Source organism: Pectinophora gossypiella, chromosome 29 (genome assembly GCF_024362695.1).
Source record: "Pectinophora gossypiella chromosome 29, ilPecGoss1.1, whole genome shotgun sequence".
Taxonomy (NCBI): domain Eukaryota; kingdom Metazoa; phylum Arthropoda; class Insecta; order Lepidoptera; family Gelechiidae; genus Pectinophora; species Pectinophora gossypiella.
The window spans coordinates 4,421,244-4,446,230 of record NC_065432.1 but is presented as its reverse complement, the minus strand read 5'-3'; the positions used below and the strand labels follow the sequence as shown (position 1 = coordinate 4,446,230).

Sequence of the window (24,987 nt, the reverse complement as noted above, 5' to 3'; positions counted from 1 at the left end):
CAGTCGGATTGCATGTACATAATCGGCGCCAACTCCTTAAGGTGAGCATTCTTCTCTTTCGTTTCTACGAAGTACATTGGAGAACTGACCGAGTCCAAGCCGTTCATCCAAATCAAGGTTAACGGAACATCGCTGAATCTGCTGAAGGTTGCTGAGTAATTGAACAGGTTTAAAGCTTTTTCGTACATCAAAACTGGTCTATTATTCGGAGTCTCTTCATAGAGTAATGCCCAGATGGTTTCCTTGTTCCTTGGTAATGGAAACCCATTAATGTACCCTCCGTAGAACATGTAAGCATCGGGGTCGTCAGGTTGTGATTCTCGGCGGAATATATCGCATTCTAACGTTTGGCCTTTCGTCTTGTTGAAGCAGGTTCGCCTCTTGTTAAAAGGGGTCCACCATACTTCGCTGGTATACCAGACGATTGAAGGTATACCATTAGCTATTGTCTTGACAGTTTCATTCTTAAAGCAACGAGGAGTATGCTCGTCAGAGAACGCGAGCCAAATCACAATTAAAGCAAACATTACCAAGCCGATCAGTATCCCGGTAGCTTTCCCGATCATTTTCTTACGTGCGTTCAGTAAAATTTCGGTGATTTTCATTTCAGGAAGTTCAGATTGGAGCTCAAAAAACTTTGGGTGCACGACAGCTTGCGCTTGAGATTCTGTTGATTCGGACATTTTGGGGTGAACTGTAAAAAATGTTGAAAAATAAGAGAAATATCGCGACTTGGACGCTTGCCGGGTAGATTGGCAGGAGTGCGCACAGGAGCGCAAGAAAAAGAAAGAAGAAGGGGAGGCTTTTGCCCAGCAGTGGGATCTTGTAGGCTAGATTAGATTAGATGACCTGGAGATTTGGGTTCGATTCCCGATGGGAACATTGTCAAAATTACTGGCACTTCTTATATAAAAACAGGGCCTTGAACATGATGTTAAGCGCAGTCTCAGTTGAGATTATTTTATTAATACCACCTTCAGTGACCCATGTATGGGTCATGGACGTGTGGAGTCCGTCATGACCCGTATATAGATCACTGTACAGTCAACGTGTTAAGTTACATGTAACTTAAACATAACTGGCGAGGAGTGAGTCTGCCTACTAGAACCCCTGCCTACCTTCGGGGATACCGGTACCATGTTCACGCCTGAACCCCTTTTTTTAACGTTGGGAAATGCGTTACCCATGCCACGCCGCCCGGTGGGACGACGTGGTTATGTGGGACTCCCCGGGTGTTGCCAGCCGGTATACGCACTAAAACCCAACGGTGTTCCTCCTTGCCGCCGTGTGGCGGGGATACGGGAACGCAATTGCACACAACCGCGTCCCCGCCGGCGGATGCCCTTTGGGGCCCAGCGCCCATGGGAGCGCGTCAAGCGCTTCCCCCTCCGACGCCTGAACCCCTGCTGCTATGCATACTTAAGTTCTTCTTCTTGTCGTTTCGATGGCTTTTAGATTTTTCCAACCCAGTATTTTGCCACTCAGACAGCATTTTCGGTGGTATTCATCAGCTCTTCTCGCGTACAGGTATCAGGGCACGCGGGGCTTTCCCTTTCCGTTTCTTAAGTTAAGTTAACTACAGTATTTACCTGAAATTGATGAAGAATGGATCTATTTTCCAATAAAATAGTGTTCACGGTAGGCAGCTTTTCTATGTCATATAATTTGACATAACATAACAGACAATTTGAATCATAAACTAAGTTTATAATATCGTTTTTTATCAAATTAACCATGGTATGGAATAACCATTTACTTTGCAAGGAAACTTTGAATTTTTAGTAAAAGATTTAAGTAAGTACTTACAGGTTTAATGATTTTTATATATGTTACAAGTTATAGTAATTAATTACATTAGTCAGTAATTCACTTAATTTTCAATAATATTTTGTTTTTGGAATGTTGGAGATACCAATTTAATGGTAACACAATGGTAACACTTACGTCATCAAGCGGCTAGCAATGGCGGCTTGTCATAGGATTGAGGATACCTGGGGCCTGTTTAATAAAACTTACAATTGTAAATTACAACGACAATTTGATGTTCATTACGTAGCTAATTTGAAACTGCAAAATATTTGTGATCACACAGTCCGCAATGTACATCAAATTGTCATTGTAATTTACAATTGTAAGTTTTATTAAACAGGCCACTGGTCTTCTTATACCATGGGTGTTAGAATTTTTCGCCCTACATCTATGGATCCACGTGCATTTTCTAATCTTGACGCTGACAGAATTCTCAAAGATATCAGTTGACAAAATGGACTTGCATATCCAGAAAATTCGCAACAGGTTCAAAAACACCTTCAATTGGTCTAGACAGTCTATATTTTTCCTCCTATTTTGCCTGCTGTTTTGCGAACTGTGTGTTTCATTTACAAAGTTCATTTCGAAAACTGATGGACAATTGGAGTTGGGAAGCGAAGCGTCCGAAGAGGCATATAGCAAGGCGCCGTCAATCACTTGGTACAATACGATAATATCCACCACTGAAATGGTCAGCGGTCAGGAGTTCTGGGAGAAGGAACGGAGGTTGGCCTGTTACAACGGCTCACAACTCTTCAAATGCAGGATTTATCCCCATGAGAGCCACATCAATGCTGATGGATATATATTCTACGGCTCAGCTTTGCAGGTACTTGCTTTTTTTGACGTGACTTATTGTAGATGATCCGTGCTTCAGAGGGCACGTTAAGCTGTTGGTCCCGTTTACTACTTACTGATGTAAGTTAGTAGTCGTTACATGAGCCGTGTCAGGGGCCTTTGGCGGCTCAATGATAACCCTGCACCAGGGTTGTTGGGGTTGGTAATCCACCTCACAACCCACACGATAGAAGAGAGAGAGAGATTGTAGATTTGCCGCAGATGGCATTAAATACTTAGCCGGACAAATGGGGAGCGCTGAAGGCTCTCACCCGGTACAACGTTTAATACAAGAGGCCTGAGGGTGCCCAGTTGGGCGCGAACCTCGGCTCAGGGCGTCGTCTCGAATCAGAGATATGAGACTCCCGATATTTCGACACTGTTGCAAGTGCCATGATCACGGGATGACTGATGAGATTATAGATGAGATATGTCTGCCCGTAGAAAATTATGGATCTACCTACTCCACTCCAATCCCATCAGTCATCCCGTGATCATGGCACTTGCAACAGTGTCGAAATGTCGGGAGTATGATATCCCTGATTCAAACGCGGTAAGAACCCGTTATTATGTGTTTTAATTAATATTTTTGTATTTGAACGCGGTGTTTGTCTAGACCTTCCTCTACCAACTGTACCACATTCCTTCTCATTATCTCCAGGTGCTTCCTGTAACTAGACGCAATGGTCGCATTTGGGGATTGTTCCACGAGGAGTCACCCGTATCGAGATGTCCAACCATGACTGAAGAGGTGTTAAGCCATTTCAATTATTCAGCCACTTTTAGTAGACACAGCGATCAACCTGCGCCCTTGCTGTGGTTCCGAGGACTAGATGTCTTAACCAGTAAGGAATATTTTGTCAATACATCGGCAAAGAACTCGCTTGAAATAGCTCCCGTGATGTATCTCCAATCGAATTGTGGTACTTTTACTGGAAGAGATGAGTATGTTACCAAGCTTATGGAGTATATTAAGATAGATTCTTACGGATACTGTGTCCATAATAGGGAATTACCTTTAGATCCTTCACTGAGGAACACAAAACAAACTGGTACACACTTCTTACAGCTATACCGCGAAGATCTTCTAAGATTTATGGCGAAATATAAGTTTATTATTGCTGTAGAGAATGCAGTTTGCTACGACTATGTTACCGAGAAGCTCTGGCGGTCTTTGGAGTTGGGAGTGGTTCCGATCTACTACGGCTCGCCGCTGATCAGGGACTGGCTGCCGAACAATAAGTCGGCCATACTGCTGGAGGACTTCCCCACGCCGGAGCTGCTCAGCCAACACCTGCACTACCTCCTGAACAACGACACGGCGTACGAGGAATACCTCGAGCACAAGACTTTAGGGCTGGTGTCTAATCAGAGGATTCTTGAAGAATTAACTGCCAGGCCCTACCAAACGAGTTTGGGGGAAGCTGCTAGGAAATTTGAATGCTTTATTTGCGAAAAGCTTCATAATCGAGATAGCGGTGTCAATATAATAGACAAAAGCCATTACAACTGCTCACTGCCCACATCAGCGCTAACATTATCATTGAACCCCAATAGCCCATATTTGAAGAAGATAAATGAAGAAAAATTGGGATTAGATTAAATGGTTTGCATCACTTCTTCTTATCATGTGTGTGTAAGTGGAATACCAACCTCATCAACCCAGGTGTCAGGCTTATTAATGAGCCGCCAAAGGCCCCTGACATGGCTCATGTAACGACTACACACTTACATCAGTAAGTAGTAATCGGGACCAAAGGCTTAACGTGCTTTTCGAAGCACGGATCATCTTACTTTCGGACAATCAGGTGATCAGCCTGTAATGTCCCAACCAAAACTAGAGATCACAAAGTGATTATTTGTGATATTTCCCCAACGGGATTCGAATCCGGGGTCTCCGGATCGTGAGCTCAACCACTGGACCATGTAGGCCGTTGTTTGGATCACTGAACAGATATCAGAATAGAGTCGTTTATATTGTTGGAGCATAATCGGGTAAATGGACTACGACCTTTATTCTATGCTCTTATAAAGAATGAGGAGCTCGGTGGCGCAGCGGTAAACGCGCTCGGTCTGCGATTGTTGAAGTTAAGCAACTTTCGCAAAGGCCGGTCATAGGATGGGTGACCACAAAAAAAAAGTTTTCATCTCTAGCTCCTCCGTGCTTCGGAAGGCACGTTAAGCCGTTGGTCCCGGCTGCATTAGCAGTCGTTAATAACCATCAATCCGCACTGGGCCCGCGTGATGGTTTAAGGCCCGATCTCCCTACCCATCCATAGGGAAGGCCCGTGCCCCAGCAGTGGGGACGTTAATGGGCTGATGATAATAAAGAATGATAGTGTTTGTTATGTTATGTTATGATAGTCACTTACTTATAAGGATTATGCTGTTTTTCATGCTATTATTTCTCTTAATAAGGATATTAGCTTTTATAGATTACTTATAAATATATTTTTTTGTAAAGTTAAGTAAAAGAACGTTGATAATAAGTAATTTTCGTTTTATTTATTAATATTCTGATTTTAACTAAGTTGTCATCTCATCTTGTAATCCCGATATGATGATGATGATTCCTTGCTTCGGAAGACACGCTATGATGATGATGATGATTCCTTGCTTCGGAAGACACGTTAAGCCGTTGGTCCCGGGCTACTAGCCCAATCACCTCCAGCAACCCGCTTTGGAGCAGCGTGGAGTATGCTCTATACCCTCTCCGGTTGATTGAGGGGAGGCCTGTGCTCAGCAGTGGGACGTGTATAGGCTGTTTATGTGTTGTGTTATGAGGAAGACAGTAGTGAGTGATTTCTGTTTATTATTTCGCGGGGTTTGTCTATTGGCTCTCCCATAGTGTATACAGGGATAAGCGCTGGTTGGTGTCACACCATAGTCAGATTCCAGTTGCCTTAAAAGGCCTCAACGTGATGACTTCCTAAACAAGCCATCCAAAAATCCGTGACTCCGTAAGCCCGAGATATGGAAACGACATACCAATAAGTAACAGCTGTTATTACTGGTCACAGTGCCTTCAACAAACATCTGTTCACACTAGGTGTCACAGACAGCCCCCTGTGCAGAGCCTGCATGGTGGCGGAGGAGACAGCGGCTCATGGAGTGTGGAGGAATCGATAACTACCGGGCCAGACACCACGGCCTGACGGGGTGCCTCCCTGAGGTGGTCAGCAACGTCAAAAGACTGTTAAACTTCCTTGGAGAACTAGGCTGACTGGAGTAATCCAGCCGTTTCAGTTATCTCGCAAAATAGGCGCACAGACGTCGCGTTGCGGAAACCGGCCCGCTAATACCAATACCAATATACCTTCTGGCTACCAATCGTCTTTTGGTTTATGTCTGTCTATCACCACCAATCTGACTTTGAAAGACGTTCCGTTTGATCTGGGCTGTTAATTTCTTCAATCAGTTCCTCTATCTTTCTCTTCGCTCCTTTCATGCTTTTATCCCAAAATGGCTTCGTATTCACCTTCAAAGTTAACGCCGAAGTTGGCAAAGGACAATCGTAATGCCTCTTGGTAACCATATTGACTACTCCACTACCTTTATCGTGAAGCTTCTCACAAACAAAACACTCGAACTTGAAAATAACACTTTCCAAATCAGTTTGATACGGCCTGGCTGTTAATTCATCAAGAATTCCCTGATTAGAAATCAAACCTAGAGTCTTATGCTCGAGGTATTCTTCGTACGCCGTGTCGTTGTTCAGGAGGTAGTGCAGATGTTGGCTGAGCAGCTTCGGCGTGGGGAAGTCCTCCAGCAGTATGGCTGAGTTGTTGTTCGGCAGCCAGTCCCTGATCAGCGGCGAGCCGTAGTAGATCGGCACTACACCCACTTCTATAGCCCTCCAGAACTTCTCTGTAACATAATCATTGCAGACTGCGTTTTCTATTGCTAAGAAAAACTTGTACTGGGCTATGAATTTTAGAAGCTCCTCGCCGTACAAGTGGAATCTATACGAGTAAGTCACCTTTGGTATTGAATTTATGTACATTTGGTTTAGTGGCAACCGTTTATTGTTCAGACAAGCGCCATAGGAGTCCACTTGGATATACCTCATTAATTTTTGAACGTACTCATCTCTGTCGGTCGAAGTTCCACAATTCGATTGGAGGTATATAACAGGAGCAAGTTCTCTAAGAAGAGAGTTCTTTGCCGCTGTGTTTATGAAGTATGCTGGAGCTGTTATGGCTTCCGCTTCTCTTAAAGCGAACAAAGGCGAAGGCACGTCACTGAATCTGCTAAAAGTCGCTGAGAAGTTGAACAAATTCAGTCCTTTTTCTTCCAAAAACATTAGTCTTGATGTTGGGGATTCGTCATTTAACAACCCCCAAATGATATCAGGACTCCGTGGGAGAGGTAATCGTTCCATATTATCAACGTAGAACAGGAACGCTTGAGTCTCGTTAGGTCGGGAGTACTGATGATACAAATTACATTCGAAAATTCGGGATCCGTTCAAGCATTTCAGTTTTCGATTTGCCGGTAACCACCAAAGTACGTTTGTATGCCAGACTATTGAAGGTATTTTAGTAATATTCGTACTCTTCGCACAGTCAGTATTAGTGCAATCTGTGGTACAGTTGATAATATATGCGTTCATGTACCAAACAAAAATTGCGAAAAAAACAGAACCAGATATAACAGTCCCGATAATTTCTAGGATTCCACAGATCTGTCGTTGTTCCTTCTTCGATTTCTCAGGTTTCTTTAAAACTTGAAAACTTTTGCAAGGTTCTTGGGTTTCTTGTGAATTAAGACTTTTTTCTTTAGCCATTACTTTTGGCTCTTATTTACTATAATGCGTTTTGTCTTGTATTATATTATATTATTATTATTATTATTTCGGCTTTGTCATAATGATGATCTCACTTTTTATTATTTGTGGTTATAGCGCTCTGGTTGGCTTTTTGGCGGGAAACGGGAACGGGACAGTTGCTTTCTTCATTGAATAATCTAAATAATTAATACGAAGTGGTGTTTTGTGGTTAATGATCGCATTAAGTTAGTCGGAAGACATTCGCGAGTGTTATTATATTGGAGTATTCAATGAACAAAGTGTATCTGCCTATTTTCGCTTCGTGCCGGGAAGCCGCTTCATAACTCAAAAGTTTATGCGGACTTTTGAGTTAATTCGTTTGGGGTTCGGAGTAGGAGTCTACTCCGAGGGTGGGGGCTTAGGTTTCATCATTATCACCTTTCATCATTTCATTAATTATCAAGAAAAAAAATACGTAAGACATGGCTGTATGGGCATAGTTCCCTTTGCCTTACCCTTCGGGGAAAAAAAAAAAAAAATGTCTTTGGGTGCACTCTCATAGTGCATACAGGGATAATCACCGGTTGGTGTCCCACAACATTTGGATTAAATTGTCTTAAGGGGCCTCTTCGTGTTGGCGTCGGCCCCACGCACGCCTTCCAAAAGTCCGGGACTCCAGTCCCGAGATATGGAAATGACATACAATAATAATAATAAAGCTTTATTTCAGAAAAAATCCATACATACAAAATACAACACACTTATAATGTCTGTTTTCCATGAAATTAGAAGGTTAAACGAAGGCAAATTTCTAACCTGAAACGATTTTTTTCTATTCCTACTCTTCTGTTTTTGTCTTATGATCTTAGCCTGACCTTCAAATGGGCAAAAGAAAAAAAACTGTTTTTTCTGACACTGACGTTGGCAAAATTAACATTGGCCTAAAATGTGAGATACTAAACTTAAAGTCCTTTAGAATCTTGAGGTTTCGAGTTTAAGGCTAAACTTAGATTTAAGGTAAACATAGCTTTTAGTTACTTGAAACAAGATAGATATATATCAGCACTGTAGAAGATTACCACGAGAATCAGGACCAAAAACTTACATGAAACTTGTCCTAAAATGGACCTAAGACGAAACGCGAGTCCATTGAACTATAAAACTTTCGTCAACTTAGTCACAACTGTGCTGACTATCGTATCATTTATATTCTTCTTGTGGCTGAACAATACATACTTTAGCTTTGATATCAAATCTCCAAGCAGACACCTTAAGAATAACTCAGATTCAATACCTTCTATGGTCTGGTACACGAACATAATTTCATCCGTGAGCCAAGTCCGATGGGTGCTGCGCAACAGAAGAATACACTGCACGGAAGACTCCAGAAACTTCGAATGTGACGTCTTACGACCCGAATCCCAACCTGAGAATCCTGGCGCGTATTTATTCTACATATCCTATTTGGACAGATTCCCTTTACCCCGAAATCCTAAGACAATCTGGGGATTAGTTCACGATGAGTCTCCTGTCGCCAGATTGGTATTACTCTTTGAAGAAGCGTTAAATGTGTTCAATTTCTCAGCAACTTTTAGCAGGAATAGTGATGTACCGTTTCCTTTGAATTGGATGAGAGGTTTAGAGGAGATAACGTCTCCTCAATTCTATGTGCCAACGTGGAAGAAGACTGGTCTTCTTGGACTAATGGCGCCTGTAGTATACATGCAGTCAGACTGCTCATCATTGACAGAACGAGATTCCTACGTCCAGCGTCTGATGAAGTATATAAAGATAGATTCGTATGGAGAGTGTCTTCATAACAAAGATTTGCCGTTAAATCAAATATACACCAATGTAGAAGGGACAAGAACCTATCGTTTCCACATGTATGGCCAAGAGTTGCTGACATATTTGGCGCAATACAAGTTCATCATTGCTATAGAAGTTGGTGTCTGCAACGATTATGTGACTGAAAAGTTCTGGAGGGCTATAGAGTTGGGTGTGATTCCGATTTACTACGGCTCGCCGCTGATCAGGGACTGGCTGCCGAACAACAAGTCGGCCATACTGCTGGAGGACTTCCCCACGCCGGAGCTGCTCAGCCAACACCTGCACTACCTTCTGAACAACGACACGGCGTACGAGGAATACCTCGAGCATAAGACGTTAGGGCTGGTGTCTAATCAGAGGATTCTCGATGAATTGACTGAAAGGCCGTATCAAAATGACTTGGGTAGTATCATAAAGAAGTTTGAATGCAAAATTTGCGGGAGGCTTCACGATATAGATAGTGCCCAAGTAAATATAGTAACAAGGAGTCATTATGACTGTCCCATACCAAATGATCTCAGTTATATTTGGCAAATTGATATAAATGATAGTATAAGTAAAATCGATAGAATGTTTGAGGAGATGGCCAGCACTAACAAAACGCCGCGCGTATCAAAAACATCTTGGTGGTAAAAAAATACAGGGTATTAGTGATATCGTAACGAAAACTTTGAGAAATGATTCAGACTATGACTCTGAGTTGATATCAAGTTGAATTTTCCGTCGCAAAAGTATGGAACGGAAAATAATTGAAAAAAAAAAAACATGAATTTTGCTACGGAAAATTCCACTTCTGAACCATCCTCCTCAGTATTCGTTACGATGTCTCTAACACCCTGTATATAAGAAGACCTAGAAGGACGTACATTGACCAAATTAGAGATGTCCTTAGAGAAGGTTCAGTACGATCTACTCTGAGCCGGCGTGCGTGTATGAAACGATTGATGAATGTGGAGGAAGCAAGAGAAGTGTGTCAGGATCAAAGCAAATGGAATTCCATAGTCTCTGGTTTTCCTGGTGGGAAATAGACGTGAGTTTAATGTATTTAACTATGTACAATTCTCTTTGAAGACGCCAATAGAATCCTTTATTTCCCAAGGTTGTTTAAATGAAACCCTAAGTTGTTTCATTCAGTATTTTTCCTCTTTGCTACGATTTTTTATCAACTAACTATTTCCTAGGCAAGGGGATAATCCGACCGAAATGAAAATCCCAAGAATAAATGGTCAAAATAACAAATGAGGTACCATTTCCTCTGAGCCAGGTTATGGCTTAAAGAATTTAGTAGCTGCTACGTGATCGTAGCTACGCTACGAGGACGACCGTAGCAAATTCTACGCATATTTTTGGTAGTATGTTGGTAATATTTTTATTTTATTTTATTGTTTTTTGTTGGTAAATATATTCAAAAAAGGTTTTAGCTGATCTAATAGATACATAAACTCACGCGTGTAAGCCCAAATGGGGTGGGTAGAGCCACCAATTCTCAAAATAGAACTTGCAGCCATTTTGATACGAAGTCCTGAGAAGGATATGATGAACTGTTTAAGGCTCCTAGCCGCACTGGAGCAGCGTGGTGGAGTATGCTCCATACCCCCTCCGGTTGATTGAGGGGAGGCCTGTGCCCAGCAGTGGGACGTATATAGGCAGTTTATGTATACGTACAGTCATGAGCAATATCATGTACCCACTTTAGAACCCTGTCGCACTATCATATTTGACATTTAATGAGACTTACGGTTTAATTTGTCAAAAAAGTTAATGTGACATGGTTTCAAAGTGTAGACATATTAGTACTCGTGACCCTACTTAGCTTAATTAAATAAGTAAATTAATCTTTCTGTAATACACTGTAAATACTCTAAGTTTTAAGCCACGCGACCGTAAAGAGGCCACTTTGGTTTTAGTATCAAAGTTCTCAATTAACTCGAAGTTTATTGCCAAACAAGAATCGTATTACAAAGTATATGTATACAGCCCAGTTGGTAGAACGCGTTCTCACTTTGAGGTTCGAATCAGGTCCAGGTGAAGGTTCGAATCCAGCACAGGCCTAAACCAATGATAGTCGAATTTGTTTTCGAATTCATGTTTGGATCATAAATGATTATCACGACAGCGGTGAAGGAAAACATCGTGAGGAAACCCACATTCCCGGGAAATGCATTTTCGGAGACCTAATCTGTATTGAGCGGGTTGGAAGGTCAGACCAGCAGTCGCTTCTATAAAAACCGGACCTGTCAAATCTTTAGGTTAGGTGAGCGGACCCTGTGAAAAACGGGATAATACTAGGGGGATGATGGTTATATTATCTTATCTGCATATTCAAAAACCATGCAATTTTAGTTATTTATCTTAGTGGTAACAAGCCAATTTTTCAATAAGAAAAATTTGAGTCAATCTAACAGGGGGGTTAAAATGGCCACGTCGAAGCAATTAATCTAAAAGGCAATAATGCAATTTGACATTTACGCATATAAAAATAAGTGTGCAATGCAAACAAATGTCAAATAGCAATATTGCTTTCTTAGATGAATTGCTTCGATGTGGCCATTTTAACCCACCAAATCTCATTGTAGTGTAGCAGAGTACAAACTCTGCACATACTGCCCTTTCGTTCTAACCGTCAATCATTTTAAATTACGAAATTCTCATTCCATTCCGCATTTCCTTTCATTTTACACTGACTCATTGCATCCCCGACCTTCATAAGAACAACATATTATATTGTTTAGATCTGGCCGTACCCTCTAATTCTGGATGGTACAGCCTCCGTGGTCTAGTGGTTAGAGCGTTAGGCTCACGATCTGGAGGTCCGGGTTCGATTCCCGATGGGGACATTGTCGAAATCACTTTCTGAAACTGTCCTTTGTTTGGTAAGGACTTTTCAGGCTTGAATCACCTGATTGTCCGAAAAAGTAAGATGATTCCGTGCTTCGGAGGGCACGTTAAGCCGTTGGTCCCGGCTATTGGCCGTAAAAACACCTCCACCAACCCGCATTGGAGCAGCGTGGTGGAGTATGCTCCTTACCCCCTCCGGTTGATTGAGGGGAGGCCTGTGCCCAGCAGTGGGACGTATATAGGCAGTTTATGTATATTCCTGCTTGCTGCTTGCCTGTAATTTGTCATCGTCATCACCAATCATTCTTCTACTCTGCTGCCACGTCGGGATACTATCCTCACCACCCATCGTGCCGCAGTAGTGCATTTGGTACTCATTGGTAATCTGTCGGCGCAGTAATGATGGTACGTGACTGTGTCCAGACATGATATGATTGCTTGCACGTGACTCACATTGTAAACGGAACGTTTAGGCAATTTGCTGTCACATTTCATGTACATTCAAATGAATACCTCCCTTGAGGAGCTCGGTGGCGCAGCGGTCAACGCCCTCAGTCTGCGATTGTTGAAGCTAAGCAACTTTCGCAAAGGCCGGTCATAGGATGGGTGACCACAAAAAAAAAGTTTTCATCTCGAACTCCTCCGTGCTTCGGAAGGCACGTTAAGCCGTTGGTCCCGGCTGCATTAGCAGTCGTTAATAACCACCAATCCGCACTGGGCCCGCGTGGTGGTTTAAGGCCCGATCTCCCTATCCATCCATAGGGAAGGCCCGTGCCCCAGCAGCGGGGACGTTAATGGGCTGGTGATGACCTCCCTGGTTGTACATTTTAAATATCTACCTATCTATATCATCATCATCAGCCGTACGACGCCCACTGCTGGGCATAGGCCTCCCCCAAGGATCTCCACGACGATCGGTCCTGCGCTGCCCGCATCCAGCGGCTTCCCGCGACCTTCACCAGATCGTCGGTCCACCTTGTAGCGGGCCTACCCACTGAGCGTCGTCCGACACGTGGTCGCCACTCCAGAACCAAGCGGCCATCGGTTCTCCTCGCTACCTATCTATATCACCCTAATTCATATCCAGGACCTACGTCCAAAATTATTGTTTTAAAATTATTATATAATTATATATTATGAATTAGGCCTACGCCTCTTCTATGTTTTTCCACTTCCGACGATCTTAGGCTATCGACATCCAGTCATATCCTGCGTGCCGAGCGATGTTGTCCTTCCGTGGTGGTCTTCCTCAGGGTCATGTGAGTGCTCGTGGGCGCCTCTCCAACAACCTCCGGGTCCATCTTTGTCCGGGTACATTTTAAATATACTTTTCGTGATATTCGAAAGTCTTTTTTGCAACTTACAACCATCGTTTTACAAATATCAGTTTATTTAAAAGAGTGTCGGGTAAAACTACACACAAAAGACACTTTGTGATCTCTTTCTGATCCCTAGTTTGGTTAGGCCTTTACAGACTGATCACCCGATTGCCGAAATTGCACCAATGCGTTAACACTAACACAGTTAGCTCGACCATTATAGACGGCGATACGGCTCACCTAACTTTGGTCTAACAGAAAGCTCGGTGAGGTGTGGGTACTTAGTTCATCTTGTGATGGATGTACTTCTGACTACCATATTTGGATATAGTCGTGAGTTTATCTTATGTAATGTGATGTTACTCGTAAAATGCCAAACTTAAACTCGACTTCGAATTAAATAAACTCGCAAAGAGCCATCAAGAAGCTCTAAATAAAATAATTTGCGGGAAACGGGAGGATTACGCGGGAGCGAAGCTATGTATCAGCTGGCGGGAGTAGGCGAGATATATGCGAACAGTTAGATAACTTCTTACCTTTGGCGGCGAGGATGTGCTGCCACCAAAGGATGTTATCGGGGTACCGAACAGAGCATAGTACCCCGCTAGCCACAAGTTGGTAATGTGACTAGGGATCGACGATCCAACGGTGTTATGATGGAAGTATCTGGACGATTAGGTTGTTGCCAACTTTTTGAATACGCAGGTTGTGCCGAAGTTTTTGGTCACTTAGAGTGTTACTATCTATACGGCCACGTTGAACGTCCCTAATTATTGGACATTCTGGATGTTGCTAACTATAATGTATACCTTGACTGTCACTATTTAGAATAGAAATAGTTTATTATAAAAGGGCGTCACACACAAAAAAAAAGACAACAACAATTACAAAAAAGCAAGATGGATGTCTGTCGAAATGATCATAAAATGGTGGTGGACGTCCTGAGATAAAAGGGCACACTCAGCACAAGTCGCGGCGTGAACCACGACGCTCATATTATTTGCTTCTAACTGTACTTATAAATATTTTTTTTAATTTGTCGGTTCCCAGTCGAGCATAGAAGCAAGCTGCCTCACCTTTTTTTTTGACGTGACTTATTGTAGATTTGCCGCAGATGGCATTAACTACTTCGCCGGATAAATGGTGAGCACTGAAGGCTTTCACCCGGTACAACGTTTAAGACAATATGCCTGAGGGGGGCTTCTCTTAAAATGCATAAATGTTTTTGTCATAATTTTAATTATCATAATCCTTTTTACATAACATATTTTAGTATAATAGTACTTTCCCATAATAACATCTAGGAATACTGTTTTTCTAGGTATAACTTATTTTTGAACTAATATTTGTTGGTATAAATTTGATTCGCATATAAATAGGTCCTCTCGGCGTTGGGGTCCTAATTCCGAATTGGCCAAATTATATATTTGTCCAATTCTTTATTATACCCAATCTCCATAATTCTTTTTTAGAATAATAAGTGTTTTGTCATAATTTTTACAAGGCATAACAGGTTAGGGTGCGGCGGGGGTGGCCCCTGGGCCACCCCTACGCCGCCAGTATGTTTATCTTACACACGAAAAGTATACTGAATGATCACCAACAGCACGAAATAAAGTAAAAAAATATAAAAAGTCACAATAATGAACCAAATGCAACCAAGGAAAAAGTAAGTTTCGGAAATGTTCAAAGTTGTGCCAAAACTTTTCTTATTCGGAGTATAGTTTTATGCTTATAATACTTATGCTTATATGTCATTATTGTCATTAATTATTATGCTTATGGTAGTTATGAGTTTCAAAATTATGCTTAAAAAGTTATGACAAATTAATATTGTGCGTAACTAATAATAGGACAAGTAACATTATGCCATGCTAAATTATTACATAAAAAAATATGCGTAAAAATAGAGAACCGCCTGAGGGTGCCCAGAGCTGCCTAACCGACCGTATATACTTTCCCCTCGAAGCTACAGGGTACCTCGCTGTAGACAAAGAGCAATTGTGCCTTTTCATAGGACCATTAACTTTTGAAAGGTGCAGAGAAGATGCCCGGTTTAATATAAGTGTTTACTTTATTACCTACTTAGTTCGGCGAATAACATTTGGCTGTATTCTCGTGTACGAAATTTGAAGCAAAGTGGTTTTAATAAAACGTGAAATACGTAAAGATAACATACATACATATACTCACGCCTATTTCCAACCGGGGTAAGCAGAAACTATGGAATTCCATTTGCTTCGATCCTGACACACTTCTCTTGCTTCCTCCACATTCATCAGTCGTTTCATACACGCACGCCTGTTCAGAGTAGATCTTACTGAACCTTTTCTAAGGACATCCACATCATACTCTACCACGCTGCTCCACTGCGGGTTGGTGGAGACAAAAATAAAATATAATTTAATGATTTCTGTTTTTATAGCTCTAACCGTGAAGGAAACTCACAAAGGGAAAATTTAAATCGAAAATGAAAATATAATTTATGATCCAAACATTTCTACATACTTTACAAACGTCTCAACCGCCTAAAACTACTGCAGCTTCTCACAACCTCGTAAGAAAAACCTCGGCTAAAAGCCCCAGACGTTCTTTTTAAAAAATAATAAAACCAAATATACTTTATAGCACCAAAATAAAAAGAAATAATTACAAAAAGAGTCTTAACTAGATACATGGCAAATGGCGGCCTTAGGCCATGCGCACTACGAGTTTTTCCCCGCGCGGCAGAAAAAAGCAGCGGCATAATGTCGCACTGTAATACTGCGCCGCTGCGGCGGTTCTGCCGTCAAGTGCGCGCAATACAATTTAAAACTGTTTGGGCTTTTTGGCGGGAAACGGGAACGGGACAGTTGCTTTCTTCATTGAATGATCTAAATAATTAATACGAAGTGGTGTTTTGTGGTTAATGATCGCATTAAGTTAGTCGGAAGACATTCGCGAGTGTTATTATATTGGAGTATTCAAGGAACAAAGTGTAGCTGCCTATTTTCGCTTCGTGCCAGGAAGCCGCTTCATAACTCGAAAGTTTATGCGGACTTTTGAGTTAATTCGTTTGGGGTTCGGAGTAGGAGTCTACTCCGAGGGTGGGGGCTTAGGTTTCATCAATCAATCAATCAATCAATAATACTTTATTGCACAACGACATATACAAAGGACATAAACATACGAATAAAAACATAAGTACAATAGGCGGCCTTATTGCTAAATAGCAATAGGCGTGTTTCATCATCATCACCTTTCATCATTTCATTATTCATCAAGAAAAAAAATACGTAAGACATGGCTGTATGGGCATAGTTCCCTTTGCCTTACCCTTCGGGGAAAACCAAAACAAAAAAAAAATTAAAACTGTTTGGTACAGAACTGGCGATTTCACACAAGCGACTTTTTTTGCATTTCTTTTTCTACACGTATTTCTTTAGTCTATGGCCAGGGTAAAACCGTCTGAAACCCTCTCGGTTTTATTTCTATAGACTTTGTCGGACAGAGTAGTACTAATGGCGAAACTTTTAAATGAAAACTGAATTTCTTAACTTTCTTTAGGCGTGCTTCGTTATGATTTCCGAGGTGTTTTTGATTTACTCAGCGGTGCAAAAGTAGGGTTTTTAACACGTTAAATGCTAGACTAAAAATCATGGTTTACCTGAATGAGTGAGGAGCTCGGTGGCGCAGCGGTAAAAAGGAGCTCGGTGGCGCAGCGGTAAAAAAGGAGCTCGGTGGCGCAGCGGTAAAGAGGAGCTCGGTGGCGCAGCGGTAAACGCTTTAGTAGTTTTCAATTCTCAATAATGTTGTTTGATTTTGGGCCCAAAGCCGGACGATGGAATGAAATTGGACGCAATAGGCGCCGGAAACCACTTTGTGAAACTTTTTAACACGTTAACGCCATGACAGACACCACTTGTGCGACGCGACGATTTACTTTCCCTGGGGCCACGCCAAAAATGTAAGAACTGTCCAAAAGTCGTAGAGACTTTATTTGCGAATGTTGTCTAAAAATAACTAAAAAAATTCTTTCGTGTGGGTTGTGAATCAGGGTTATTATTGAGTAGCCAAAGGCCCCTGACATAGCCTATGTTAGAAGAGACGGTGTTCGTCGCGGCTCACGCAGGTCATCATCATCATCAGCCCTTCAACGTCCCCACTGCTGGGGCACGGGCCTTCCCTATAGATGGGTAGGGGGATCGGGCCTTAAACCATCACGCGGGCCCAGTGCGGATTGATGGTTGTTAACGACTGCTAATGCAGCCGGGACCAACGGCTTAACGTGCCTTCCGAAGCACGGAGGAGCTCGAGATGAAAACTTTTTTTTATTTTTGTGGTCATCCTATGACCGGCCGTTGCGAAAGTTGCTTAACTTCAACAATCGCAGACCGAGCGCGTTAACCGCTGCGCCACCGAGCTCCTCAATAATACTGTATAAATATTATAACAATTTACCCTCTGTCCGTATGTCACGTGCCGAGACGTGACATGAAATCAGATTTGATTTATTATTGTACAGTCAGAAGCAAATATTTAGTGACAGTCAAAGTATTCATATAGTTAGCAACATCCAGAACGACCAACAATTAGTGACGTTCAAGGTGGCCGTATAGATAGTAACACTAAGTGACCAAAAACATCGGCACAACCTGCGTGTTCAAAAAGTTGGCAACAACCTAAGTACGTAGTCGTTGCATGAGCCATGAGGGGCCTTTGGCGGCTCAATAATAACCCTGGCACCAGGCTTAATGAGGTTGGTAATCCACCTCACAACCCACACGATAGAAGAAGAATATATAGTAAGGGATAACATACATGAACCCCGTCTGGTTGTTTATATAAAATAAGTTATATATTCCAAAGGAACGCTATCATAATGTTGGCTTAGGACTAAAGCAACTCAACCCGAGAAGACAGAGCAATAGGTATCTGAAGAAAATAATAATATATCAAGATTTGTATACAGGCTGTTAGTGATACTGAGGATACTGAGGGGGATGATTCAGACCATGACTCAGAGTTGATATCAAGTGGAATTTTTCGTTGCAAAAGTATGGAACTGAAAATAATTAAAAAATATACTAAAATGTCAAGGTATCTTAGATTTTTTTAAGTCCTCCCTTGTTAACGTCCATTTTATGTACATACATACATACATAAACTCACGCCCGTTATCCCTAATGGGGTGGGCAGAGCCACAAGTAATCAAAGACAACTTGCAGCCACTGTTGATACGATGTCGGATATGATTAATCTTATGGTGATAAGGGATCAGCCTATCGCCCATAACATTAGTCCATCATGTTAGAGGACACAATCTCTCTATCGGTTTTTACGACAGCCCGGGAAGATAAGCAGCTGAACGTTTTCTATGTTTTTTATTTGCGCCCAGAACAGCATAGAAGCAATATCCATTTTATGTTTTGGTGTAAATAGCTGTTAAGAGCAATAAAGTATAAACTTTCGATAACTGGTTGTGAGGTGGAGTACCAACCTCATCAACCCTGATGTCAAGGTAATTATTGAGCCGCCAAGGGCTCCTGACATGGCTCATGTACGAGTACTTACTTACATCAGTAAGTAGTAACTAAGACCAACAGCTTAATGTGCCTTCCGAAGCACGGATCATCTTACTTTTTGGACAATCAGGTGATCAGCCTGTCATGTCATAACCAAACTAGGGATCACAAGGTGATTTTTGTGATATGTCCCCACCGGGATTTGAACCCGGGACTTCCGGATCGTGAGCCCAACGCTCAACCACTGGACCACGGAGACCGTTACTAACACCGTGTATTTAAAGCGTAGTCAGCGATCGAGCACATTTTCCCCATAAAATATAAAGGCATCTATTTTGCCTTGATCGCCAAAAGTGTCGATATCCCAAAAGAGGGACCGCTTGATAGACATAACATCCCAATTGTTTCTTGGTCACACAGGGGAAGGAAAGTTATAGGAGTGAGAGGTAATTTATGTCGTGTCCCTAACATAAGCCTAATAGGTAGTCCAAGGTACATAGCTAGATGAACTTCATCACAATATATCTTTGAAAACTTAATATATTATGTAAAAAATCATATAGGGTTGTTTGCAAAATATAGCGATCGGCACATTGTTAATACCCGAAATAGAAATAAACATGCTTTAAAAGTCAGTCGATTACGTAAGATCACTAAATCTTTGAAGTTTTTACAATAAGATTCCCATTGACATTCAAAATTTGCTTTTCAACTGTTTTAAGACAGTAGTTAAACAGAAACTTTACAAAAAAGGTTATTATAAAGTTAGTGATTATTTAGAAGATATGAATGCATGGGATTATCAATCTGAGAACTGATATTAGGCAGCTAAATTACTTAATTGTATAACAATATTTTATGTTTATTTTTTTTTAAAGAACGTCTAGGGCACTGTGCCGAGGTTTTTCTTGCAGCTTCTTTTCCCCGGCTATACAGGTTGTGAGAAGCTGCAGTAGTTTTAGGCGGATGAGACGTTCGTTAATGTAAAAATTGACGATTCAAAGTGTAACTATGTTACCTACTGAATGAAGATATTTTTGAATTTGAATTTTGATAGTAGATAGGTAGTTTAAGATCTATGTCTCAATTTCGTAGACGTCTAAGCAGACGAAGACTGTTATTTCACAATGTTCGCTCCTCTATCTAAGTCTATATTCCGTGACAATCTGTCCGCCACCCAGGCGTGACTGAAGACAATAAATTCTTTCCCGCGGCCCTACTTATTTAAAGGGTGTAGATGATCGATAGAAGACGTTCGTTGTACATTGTTTTAAGTTTTACGCGGTTATTATCTTCTTAAATATATAAAAGGAGAAACTGACTGACTGACATATCAACGCACAGCCTAAACGGCTAAACGTAGGCACTTGAATTTGGAAGGGACGTAGCTTAGGTACCGTAGAGGTGCACAGACAGGAATTTCCGAAATTCCCACGGGAACGGGAATTAGCGGCAAAAATCCTTCCACGCGGACGAAGCCGCGGGCAAAAGCTAGTCATGATTAAAACACATAATAACGGGTTCTTACCGCGTTTAAAATAGGGATTTGAGTGCGGTTTGTCGTAGTGAGTTTGGTGCGAGTTCAGATGGTTCCGAACATTCCGATATCAAATGCATAAACAAGCGACAAAGAAAAAGGGTAGACAGATATGTCTGCCCGTAGAAAATTATGGATTTACCTACTCCAATCTCATCAGTCATCCCGTGATCATGGCACTTGCAACAGTGTCGAAATATCGGGAGTCTCATATCCCTATTTTAAACGCGGTAAGAACCCGTTATTATGTGTTTTAATTATGACGTTCGTTGTACTCCTAATAAGAAAGAAAAACAACTTTTTTTCGACGTGACTTATTGTAGATTTGCCGCCAATGGCATTCACTACTTGGCCGGACAAATTGGAAGCGCTGAGGGCTCTCACCCAATCAATTTAAGATAACAGGTCTGAGGGTGCCCAATTGGGTGCGAACCTCGGCTCAGGGCATTGTCTGAGAAGATTATATTCTTCTTCTTCTATCGTGTGGGTTGTGAGGTGGAGTACCTACCAACCTCATCAACCCCGGTGTCAGGGTTACTATTGAGCCGCTAAAAAGGTTCATCATCATCATCAATTTAAGAGCCACGCTCTTGTCGGTGCAGCATTTTCCATGCTACTTTTTTAGGGATAAATAGGGCAGTGATTTTCCTCTTGTCTTCTGCCCCGCAGTACTCTGTCTAACGCGAGTGGAATGATGCCCAGAGTAGTCTAAAAGGGTTATGGTGTAAAAATATAACCAAAACAATAAGTATATGTTTGTTTATTCAGTAACAGCCTCCGTGGTCTAGTGGTTAGAGCGTTAGGCTCACGATCTGGAGGTCCGGGTTCGATTCCCGATGGGGACATTGTCGAAATCACTTTGTGAGACTGTCCTTTGTTTGGTAAGGACATTTCAGGCTTGAATCACCTGATTGTCCGAAAAAGTAAGATGATTCCGTGCTTCGGAGGGCACGTTACGCCGTTGGTCCCGGCTATTAGCCGTAAAAACACCTCCACCAACCCGCATTGGAGCAGCGTGGTGGAGTATGCTCCATACCCCCTCCGGTTGATTGAGGGGAGGCCTGTGCCCAGCAGTGGGACGAATATAGGCAGTTTATGTTATGTTATGTTGTTTATTCAAATAGTATGGGGAACTGTCAATATTTAAGAACACTCAACAGTAGCGACACAAAATTCGTTTCCCTTATTCTCTTTTCACCTTCGAACCGCTGCTTGGGACCGCTTAGCGTGATATAAATATTCAAGAAGACACACACACCGCGCTTACCATATGGTGTTTATTATTCTTTTGTGTTCCCACGTCGAATAATACCGTAATGTGCCGCGGAAGCCCAGTATGAAAAACGGTTTTCTGTCACTGTTAGGTCCCTAGTTTGGTTAGGACATTATTGGCTGATCACCAGATTGATCTATGCTACGTTTTTAGGGAAAAAAACGGCAGTGGTTTCCCTCTTGCCTTCCGCTACGCAGTACTCTGTCTGACGCGAGTGGGATGGCGCCGAGAGTAGTCTATTGCAAAGCCATACTAGGACCCCTGTCCTCCGCCTCTGAATAGTACTGACAGTTATTACACTTAAATATACTTTAATATACTTACTGTTAATATACTTTAATGCACCAAAATAAAAATAAATAATTACAAAAGAATCTTAACTAAGTAAGATGATCCGTGCTTCGGAAGGCACGTTAAGCCGTTGGTCCCGGTTACTACTTACTGATGTAAGTATGTAGTCGTTAAATGAGTCAGGGGCCTATGGCGGCTCAATAGTAACCCTGACACCAGGGTTGATGAGGTTGGTAATCCACCTCACATGTATGTGTACTATCTATAGATTTTACCTTGGCCTTTTCATATGTGTTATTGATATTGAAAAGGGAGGCGAGTCCTTTGTTAGCTAGAACCCTATAAAGCCCATTTCAGAGTGAACACATCACAGGTATTTTGGCTTTGGGTACTGTTCAAGTGTTAGCGGAAAGCAATTATAACCAAAACAAAGTTTTTTGTCACTAACACGATATAGATTTTGGTCCGAAGTAAAAGTTATTAATCTTATTATTGGTGCTAATTCCTGTAAATACCATCTAATTTTATTTTAAGTTATATCTGTCATTTTCTTATCCGCCGAAAAGGAAAGGGACGGGTAATCGACAAGCATAAAATTTATGAAACACACGTCAATTTTAAGCACAAATCTAAACCAACCGTATAAAAATTTTACATCCGTCAATAACCCGACACAGTTAAGTAGACAGCACGTCAAACGGATTGCATATCAGCGACGTACCTTTTGATTCGCCCGGGTTATTCATTCATTTACTCATTCTTCCTAACATTAAGAGCTGTGAATCATCCGTCCCTTTCCTTTTGGACGGATATGAAAATGACGGATATAACTTAAAATAAAATTAGGCGGTGTCTGCAGGAATCGGGGCCATTGTAACACGAACTACAAAGTAATACGTGGTTCAGTTTTAATTTGGTTTAGTTCAGGTAATTTAGCAGGTACCTATTTCTTAGTTTTTGTTATTTGTTCACACCCGTAGGGCATGTGGGTGTGTCACTGTGACACCTCCTAGATCATGTACACTTTCGCACGCGCACATACACGCATATGTATGTATATGCGTGTGTGTGTATGTGTGTGTGTATGTGTGTGTGTGTGTGTGTATATATATGTGTGTGTGTGTGTGTGCACGCGCGTACACATGTGCATGAGTATATATATACATATATGTGTATGAATATATATGCCACTCATAGTGCTATGGGCAAAAATTTGATAAATTTGATATTTAGTTTTGTTTTACTCTGAAAATCTTTAGATTACACCTACTTAATTATGTGTTTTCTTTATAGAAGTCATATTTGTTTATTACTTATCTTAACTCACAAACTGTACCTACCCCTTGGGAATTGCGAGACATTCCCGCCACAAGTATCCTAGGATTACTTAATGGGAGGTCTCGGCCACGATGTAACTAAAATTTGTGAAATAAAAAATATTTTATTATTATTTTTATAACCATGTCTTAGTGAGACTCTGATCCTCCAGTCAAATTGCTTATGCAATTTTGCAGGACATTGCATTTATACCAATGTTATTTAAAGCCTTAATAATAATAAATAAATAATAAATAGTGGTTGAGGGATGGGCTCACGACCCCGAGGTCCCGGGTACGAATTCTGGTGGGGACATATATTTTAAAAAAACTTTGTGGGCAGGCTGATCACCCGGTTGTCCGTAAGTAAGGTGCTGATCCGTGCTTCGGAGGGCGCATTAAGCCGTTGGTCCCGGTTACTACTTACTGAATACCTATGACAGGCCCGATCTCCCTATCCATCCATAGGGAAGGCCCGTGCCCCAGTGGGGACGTTAATGGGCTGGTGATGATGAATACCTATGCAATCGTTACACGAGCCATGTCAGGGGCCTCTGGCGGTTCAATAATAACTGACAACACACGATACGAGAAGAAGAATAATACCCAAGTATTTATTTTTCTTTATTGCCACTATGGTCCTGTGGTTTCGGTTGTCTTAAGTGCAGTTTTCACTATAACGGTCCCGGGGTCGAATCCCGGTGGGGACAAATCACAAAAACGACTTTCTGGGCTAGTTTGGTTAGGCAACCTTAACACTGATCACCTGATTGTCCGAAAGTAAGATGATCCATGCTTCGGAAGGCACGTTAAGTCGGTAGTCCCGGTTACTACTTACTGATGTAAGGCTCGTCCATTATAGACGGCGATACGGCTCACCTATCAGGTTTGTGTAACAGAAAGCTCGGTGAGTTGTGGGTACTTAGTTAATCTTGCGATGGAGGTACCTCTGACTACCCCAATTGGGATACAGTGATTAGCTCATGTAGTGTGTTGTTACAATAGTGTATTGGTGCTCCCACACTGCCGTTAGAAAATGTTTAATAACGTTAGTAAACATTTGTTAGCAAACATTTAATCACAAATGTTAAAATAAATTTTCATGTTAGAAAATGTTTAGTAATGTTAGTAAAAAAAAATGAGCAAATAAATAAATAATTTTTTTATGAGCAAATCTTCTTCCATTTTCGTGTAGACGTCCTCGGCCCTCAGAAGGCGAAACCAAACTGCGAGCCAATACTAGATGTTATAAAATATTTAAACATTTTCCATCAATTTAACATGTAACAGTTTCTAACAAAATGCAACAATTGTTAACATTTGTTAGTAAATGTTTTGGTGTTATAAAATGTTTACAAACATTTTCTAACGGCAAGTGTGGGAGCACCTTATTGTTGCAAACTTATTAAAATATTAGAGAAAACTCGCTGAAAGTTACATGCGTACCTTACGGAAAGCCTTTCCCGCTAAAACTGTGTGGATAATTTTACCTTATTCTGATAGATTTTTTTGTGTCTGGATAATGTATTGTGACGTGTGTTCTTTATTTGTTGGAAAAAGAGACATTTTGAGGGGATTTCTCGGATTACTAATGAAGAAGTGCTCGTAAGAGTAAGGGAAGGAGAGTAATATTGAGAAATTAAAAGAAATGAAACAAATTAATTC

General features: G+C 41.5%; 2 protein-coding genes across 3 annotated transcripts in view; one reads left to right on the top strand and one right to left on the bottom strand.

The window, feature by feature from the left end:
* Positions 1-14,094, top strand: part of LOC126379517 (GTPase Obg) — a 136,470-nt gene extending 122,376 nt beyond the window's left edge. The window contains exon 7 of the transcript XR_007568350.1: positions 14,077-14,094. The gene's annotated coding sequence lies outside the window, so the exon portion shown is untranslated. The remainder of the gene's footprint in view (positions 1-14,076) is intronic.
* The window catches only part of LOC126379610 (Kv channel-interacting protein 4-like), a 110,790-nt gene that overhangs the window by 59,175 nt on the left and 26,628 nt on the right, over positions 1-24,987 (bottom strand). The window lies entirely within an intron of this gene.